Source organism: Octopus bimaculoides, chromosome 7 (genome assembly GCF_001194135.2).
Source record: "Octopus bimaculoides isolate UCB-OBI-ISO-001 chromosome 7, ASM119413v2, whole genome shotgun sequence".
Taxonomy (NCBI): domain Eukaryota; kingdom Metazoa; phylum Mollusca; class Cephalopoda; order Octopoda; family Octopodidae; genus Octopus; species Octopus bimaculoides.
Window position 1 is genome coordinate 61426077 of NC_068987.1, and position 8634 is coordinate 61434710.

Sequence of the window (8634 nt, forward strand, 5' to 3'; positions counted from 1 at the left end):
TATACACGCGCGCACGCGAGGTGTAGTTGAATCATGCTTAAGCAACTGGGTGATGGGCACATAACTGAAGATAACATGTATTATGTGAAAATATTTTACATACGAATGAATGTGTAATAAAATAAATAAAAAAAAAAGCAAGGCATAAAGCGATTTTGCTCGGTAGGACTCCGATGTTAGATAACAGATTTGACAATTTATCAAAAAAGATACTACTACAGCAGGAGACTAAAAGCAGAAGGCAAATAAATGATAATCGAACTGGATTGATTTAATACCGGCAGGACATCAAAGAAGAAAATCATAACATTCATCTATAGTAGAATTAGATACAAGTTACATATGATTATACAGATTATAGATTAAACAGGTTTAGTTTTATCTTACAGATTATGCGTTTCTTTCTTTCTTTATTCATATATATATTTGTTCATACACACACCTACGCTGTTTTTAATGAATCAGAAACCAATGTGTTCGTTATTAAAATGACTTGTAAGTGGTTTGTAAAATAAAAGGTTTGAGGTCAAAATAAAACAATCGGTTCAAATTTGCTAAACATACCCATTAGTCACAGAGAAGTACTTAAATATTTAACTCCAATGAGTAATATAGTAATTACTTTAAGTAAAAAAAGAAAAAAGATACTGCAACTCAACTCACATACAAAGTATACTGATGCAACCAAGTAATCAAAGATAATAGAATGGACCGTAACAACAAATATAACCCATAACTTGACGAAGAATTCAGAGGAATATATGTGGTGGGTGTAAACCACATCGATGGAGGGGGGGGAGAGATAGTAGTTAACATTGATATAACATACATTCACGTATCAAATGACAAGTTGTCCAGAAATTTGTACTGGCTACAAGATATCGGTTTGGGACAGCTTCCAGAAACGAAAGATCTTAACCACCGTTATAATTTTATTTCTTTAAAAAAATATAATAATACAATAACGAAAGTGAATAGAGAAAAAAATGAACACGACAGGACGATATGGCATCAAGTCAAAGTTACATAGACACTCGCTGGTGAATGAAATATTGTAGTAAAAGAACGAACTAGTTAGAAAAGAAGCGATGATGATGAAGAAGACAGCGAGAAGAGATGAGAAACGAAAGATGTGGTAGCTCTCCAGGGAATCTAGTCCAATTATTTGTCACACGTGGAATTTGTCGGGTGACAGCAAAAGTAAACGTGGGCAGTTATTGTATGACAATAAACATAAATATCATTTGTAGCTGAGCCTCCAAGAACATTATGAATTAGACACGACAAACACACACAAAAGAGAAACTTTTCCTATGTTCATTTGAATAGTTATGATTACAGGTATTCTGTGATAATAAAGAAATAACTAAAATGACCAGGTGGGAGAGAGTGTGAGTGTAGCTTTTCACCTGAGCAATAACAGCGAAGGCACGAAACCGTTCTCATATGTGTGTGTGTTTGTATTAGATAACGGTCCTGTGCTTTGATGTTACTGAACAGGTGAAAGGCAAGATTACAAGACAACATATTTGTGTTTGATAAACGTTTTAACTAAATATGTCCATGTATGTGTGTGTATAAATGCTCACACACATTTATATATATATATATAACAAGGCAAAATTACGGGTAATACATTATGTAATCATATTTAACCGATATTGCTGCTTTTGTAATAGTTTATTTCTTTTTTCTGTTAATTAACAAGAGTAAAAGGTGGAGGGAAAACAAAGGTTATAAACAATATAATCGTACAATACATAAAATAAGGTAAGTACTATTTAGAGGGGCATGTCATCCAAAATAAAATTCTAATATTTTGTTGAACACAGATTCTCTACAATATCCCAAGCTATCCAGTGCTACAGTATAATGGGTTATCTTGTATTTTAACGGCGGAAAATTAAACACTACAACAAGCAATGAATATAAATAAACACCAGGACGGACAAATGATTTAATGATTTAAACCACTTCATATTGCACATTTGTAATGTTGAAAAACAAATTAATTAATAAAATAAATAATTTATAACATAGACTGGATTGTTGATCCAATTTGAATATAAGATATTCTTTCATTGACATGATTTTAATCACCGCAGTTAAAATGCAAGATAACTGTATGTACGTATGCATGCATGTGTTTATGTATATATATATATATATAAGTACGTGTGTATGCATGAGTGAGTATGCGTGTATGTATGTTGTCATTTTCGTTCACGCTTTGTTGAAGCTGTAGGAACGGGCATTCCATCACGGCAATTCTTGTCAGGAGAGTAAGGGATGTCGATCAGAAGGAGTAATAAAGAATGTCAAGCTGCATTCAACAGATAGTGTCTCGTCGAAGGAAATCAACAAACGAAACAAACATTGCAACAACGCTGAACAAATTGCCACAACTTCAACAGATTTCGGACACCGACTTAGGAAAAGAACCCAAAAAAAAGTGAATAAAAATGAGATACTCTGATCAGACATTAACATGTGTTGCATTTTTGGTCGATAATTACAAATAAAGTGTAAAAAAGACATTATTGTTTTGCGAAGAACACCAGTGACAGCCTTCACTCGTTCGTTATTCTCTTCGTGTCTTTCCCAACGTTTTTAGTTTCGTTTTTGTTTTTTGTTTTTTGTTGTTTTTAAATATTTATTTATTTATTTATTTTCTTTACATTTAATCTGTTTACTGTGGAGAAAAATGCGAAGACTTACCTATTTTGGACAGCTTACAAATTGTATTTTGTTCGCTTTTTATTTCTTTTTTTTTGTGTGTGTGTGTTTGTGTGTATGCTTTCCTTTGTTTTTCTTTCGTGTTTGTAAAAATCCCAACTTGTATCAAAGCCGTTCATAGATATTCATTAAAGTATTTATAACAAACAACATTGAAAATTTCCCACTCGACTGTTTGCTGCCATGTTTACGTTGAAGCGCATGCGCACTCAATTGTCGCGCGTGGTAGCTAACCCTTCTCTCCTTCTTCTCCTCCTCCTCCCATTTCTCCCCTTCTCCAAAACTTTACTCAGAGAATTTCGTCAGGAAAGCAAGAAAATATGTTTCTTCGGGGATAAATTAATTTTTTTTTTACTACGTTTTTCTAGATGATTCTCATGAAATCCATAAATACAATCAAACTATATTTAATAGATATAGCTTAACAATAATATTCCTTGCAACCATCAAATAAAAACGAGTTTTTAACCATGTTTCTCTACACTGACAAAAAACCCTTCTCAAAGTCATATCTCTAAATTTATAATGATCCCTAATTTGAAAATTATTTAAGAAAGATCTTAATAAAACACAAAATTGCTGCAAGATTAAGATAGTTATTCACCACATTGTGATATCAAATCTTGTTATGTTGTGCTTTCTTTTATCTTTTACTTGTATTCACTCATTGAAGCATTGACAAACACTAATATCTTCTGCTTCCTGAGATGATGTCTATGCAGAGAATTATATCAATATAATCTGCATTTGTTATTGCTATGTCTGGATTTTGAGGGAAGGCAGATTTTGTTGAATGAAGCCAAATGCTTTAATGTTGCCATCTGAAGTGCAAGGATATAATCTAAGCAGGTGCTAAATAGGAATGGTGCAAGCTTATAGCTTTTGCAAGCCACTTGTTATGTCAAAGAAAGTGTGGAGCTCTGCCAGGTTATCATACTCCAGTCCTTGTCTTCTTCCTTGGATATACTATGTGTGAGAAGTTGCACCATTTTGATTCAGTGGACAGAATTGGAAAATCTTCAATAGTTTAAAAATCAGTAAGCTTGCCTGATGATTTTTAGTCCTGACTTCTTTAATGGTTCTTCTTCTATCTATCTGTCTGTCTATCTATCTACCTATCTACCTATCTATCTATCTATCTATCTATCTATCTATCTATCTATCTATCTATCTATCTATCTGTCTGTCTGTATGTCTATCTATTTATCTATCAACAACAAACCTGGTTACCACTTCATCAACACTGTTGCCACTGTGTAGCATCAAACATAATGCACCAGCACATCAGTACACACACATACACGCACCAGTCCCATATGTGCACACACCAAAAACGTACACATAAATACCAGAGGCATGAATATACACATACACCAGTCGTAAACATGCAGATATGCACACACACACACAAATACAGAGATACACATACATACAAATATCAGACATTCATATATACACAATTCATACATGCTTGCCAAACGTATACAGACACATACATACACACAGCAGGCACTAACACATATATGTGCATATACACACACACATAAACGTATGCACACACACATATATATATGTACACAGCTAATACTGACATACTCGTCTACATATAAATACACACATGTACATATACACACACAGCTGATACACATTCATTCATGCACATCTACCAAATACATACACTCAAGGACACATACATATACATCCAAAAGCAAATGCTGCCAGCTCACACGCAGACACACACTCAGCAAACACACACATACCAGATATGCATACTCACACGCTCATATAGCAAGTATACCCACACACATATACACACCAGCAACTGAACTTGATAACAATTCTCACTTCATTCCCTCGATAGTGAGGCATCACCAGATCCTATCCAACTACACAATCCTAGAAATACACATTGGGATTTCTATCTCTGTCTGATGTTACTGCTGTATCAATTACAATATCAACAAAACTAAAACCATGTGATCTGCTTTGACCAACAGCAGCTCAATCTCCTATAGCCATCTTGAACTTTCTCCATTCAGTTACCTATGTCTGAAGAGCTAGGTTCATTTTATGAGCCCATGAAACTTTAAGTTGTATGGAGCTGGATCAAACTGTTAATAAATTATATGTGTGTGTGTGTGTGCGTGGAAGAGGTAGACCCAGGAAGACATGGGACAAGGTGATGAAGCACAATCTTCAAATGTTGGGTCTAATGGAGGTGATGACAAGTGACCGAGACCTTTTGGCAATATGCTGTGCTTGAGAAGACTCATCAAGCCAAGTGAAATCGTAGTTGTGGCCGTTGCCAGTATCATGTGAATGGCACCTGTGAAATCATAATCATGACCATTGCCAGTAGCATGACCATCGCGTGTCGGGCTTTGCAAAGGTGATGACAAGTGGCCGAGACTTTTCACGATATGCTGTGCTTGAGAAGATTCATCAAGTCAAGTGAAATCATAGTTGTGGCTGTTGCCAGTGTCGTGCAAATAGCACCCATGGAATCATAGTTATGGCCATTGCTGGTTTCATGTAAATGACACCCATGCCTGTGGTATGTAAAAAGCACCCATTGTACTCTCAGAGTGGTTGGTGTTAAGAAGAGCATCCAGCCAGAGAAACCATTCCAAATCAGACTGGAACCTGATGCAGCCCTCTGGCTTACCAGTTCCAGTCAAACCATCTAACCCATGCCCGCATGGAAAGTGGACATTAAATGATCATGATGTTGATCAAGATATCTCTCTCTCTCTCTCTCTCTCTCTCTCTCTCTACATGTATATATATATATATATATATATATATATATATATATATATATATATTGTATAACGTTAATAACAGAAGCTTTGCTTCTTCTGATATTTAATGATTTGTGTACAAAAATAGAAGCAAAATGGTCAAGTAGTTATGTCACAGGTCATATATCCAAATTTACAGTACTTTGAACACATTGTCATTTCAGCCTAGAACATTTTATCCTATACTGCCTCAGTTAATATGGCTGTTAGGAATAGATATGGCATCTTCTTGGGAAAGGTCATTAAGACTGATTATCTATTTATATATATATATATTACTTGCATTATGAATAGTTAATTAAGATGACTTTATTTATTAGTTAAGTACAGAGGGATAAATAGTAATTATTTTGTGTTTATGCACACAAAAATAATCTCATAAGTGACTTTATATGCAATGATAAAAAATAACAATGAACTTGAACTGTTAAGTGCAAACAAACATGGAAATATTAAGATAATTTTAGTATGTATGCCATAATAGCTACAAACTTGTTCAGTTAATATAGGGCCTGAAGTTGGGTACAGGATCTGACAAATATACTAATTTCAAACAAATGTATGTTTTTATAAGATACACTTTTTATTAAATATATAGTCTTAAATAAAGCAAACAATTGTCATGTCTTTTGCGGCTGTATTATAGATAAGATATCAAGTGCATGAATGTATGATGAAACGTGTTAAATTTGTTTTTCTCCACAAAAAATTTAGGGATTTGTCTCATGTGACAGTGCATCTTATAACTCTGGCAAATACAGTATTTTCTATGCATAACTGAATTGTTTTTTTTTTTTTGGTTGGTTGCATGGCATGTGCATATGCACCTTAGCTGTACATTGATGTGAAGGTCATGGTGTCTGAAGCTTGCTGCAAGAGATTTCTAACTTGTTAAAGTGTCCCATTAATACTCATAATAGAGGGACACAACCATCTTTGGAAAATATACCATGCAATAGCAGATCTTGTTAACAGGAGAATTTGAGGTTAGTAATGCTATTTAACAAAGATTCATCAATTATAAAGTATTCCGGTTAAACAGAGCAAGAAGCTGCAGGATTCCATAATATCCTATTTATAGTTAGATCAACTGAGTTCTTGAGAATGAAGTTTCTTTTGTCTGAACATGACAAAAAAAAGTAAGCCCTTGTATTTTCATTGTGGAGATACATGCCCTAACATCTTAGCCTCCCATTTCAGAATGAGGAGCAAGCTTTAATGATCCGGATATAATTGTCAAAAAGAGGAATGAGAAGGAAGATTAAACAATTTAGAAAGGTCCTTACCTGTCATCAAGCTAGATTTTAAATAATTACAGTGGCTAGCAAGTAAACAAGAGCCACACTGGTTGCATCATTAATGATACTGTGTATTAAGTGACTGTTATATAAGCAAGGCCTTTTGAAAAAGTACTTAACACGGTAGAGACAGAATTGATTGAAATGAACCACAGTGTATATACTTTTATAATGACTCTGTCATATACAATAGAGCCAAGGTAGAATTCACCAACATCACTAATTAACAAAATAACTGTTTATTATACAAGCATCCAATATGCTTCGTAAAGTGGTTGGCATTAGGAAGGACATCCTACTGTAGAAACCATGCCAAAGCAGTCATTGGAGTTCAGTGCAGTCCTGTAGCTTATCAGATCCTGTCAAACAATTCAACCTATACCAGCATGGTAGATGGACATTAAATGACAATGATGTTGATAATGTTGTTGTTGATGATGATAGTATACAATATTCTTGCAATAAGCTGTAAACCAGAAAGAGTGAAAACTTTTCAACTAACCTATTTCACCACTACCTGTAGCAGGATATGAACTGCTAATCCTTTGTCCATTATCAATTCTTCCAATGACTATTCTCATATGAAAATGGTCCAGACCATACTTTGACTTTTTCAAGTCATGAAAAAACACTTCTACAGAATAGTGCCAAGGGTAAAAAGAGAAGGCATTAGTTGGGAATTAAAATGATGCATTCAAATGTGTATTTCTTGAAATATACCAGAACTACTGTTGCTGCAACTGAAGCATTGGTCAGAGCCCATTAGAAATAGATTTGCAGCACCAAAGGTTTATGCAATGACTCTATCACCACAACAATTATAAGAATAGAAGGAAAACAAAAAAAAATTAATAAGTATTCAAATTTATCAGATCTGGTAATATTTCGAGAAAGAACTCAACAGTTACAAGGGAGTGCTAAAAAACTTCTGGCTTTGTGTAAAAGAAAATACAGGAGGATCAGTTAATTATGGTTTTACTCAACATATTTCCCTTTCAGATTGACGCACTTATTGCAGTAGTCCTCCAGTTTTCCTAAGTCTTGTAAAAGAACTCAGAAGGTTAGGCCTCCAAACAGGCTTTCACGATACCCTTAAAGCCAGGAACTTTTCAGCACCCCCTCATACTATCCAATTCTAGATTTTGTCTAAACCCTTATGAAAATATGCTGACAACATTACAAATTGCAACATATTAATATAAAATATTTACCCAAAATTTACAAAAGTAATTTAGAATAAAAAATAAAATTAATTACATCTGCATTTTCTATGTTTATTTAATCATTTAAATGGAACCCAAAGTAGAACAAAAGCCTATGTCAAATAAAAACTCAAAAGTTACTGAAACTGACAATATGTTTTTCTTTTGTAAACTTTTCCATATGACAAATGGTTAAATGCGTTTTTTTTTAATGCCTTTAAAATTATAAAAGCAGATTGCATTTTTTATAAATTTCTATAAAAGACATTAATTGTATTAAATAATTTATATTCTAAAACAGATTTCTACTAGAACAATTTATAAACATGAATTGAAATGAATACATTTTACTCTAAAATAATAATAATAATAATGATAATAATAATAATAATAATAATAATAATAATAATAATAATAATAATAATAATAATAACAAACAGTTCAAATCCAACCCCAAAAAACTCTACCAAGAACTGGGTAAAAATAAAATAGACATTACTGCAGCACCAACAGCAGAAGAACTGGAAGAATTCTGGAAATAAATATGGTCGGTGAAGCAACAATCCCAGAAAAGGACCATTAAAACAACGAAGTTAG

At 33.5% G+C, this 8634-nt stretch overlaps 1 protein-coding gene across 1 annotated transcript in view; it reads right to left on the minus strand.

Annotated features, from left to right (window-relative positions):
- The window catches only part of LOC106874649 (protein FAM135A), a 303488-nt gene that overhangs the window by 224146 nt on the left and 70708 nt on the right, over positions 1-8634 (minus strand). The gene's annotated exons all lie outside the window — the stretch shown is intronic.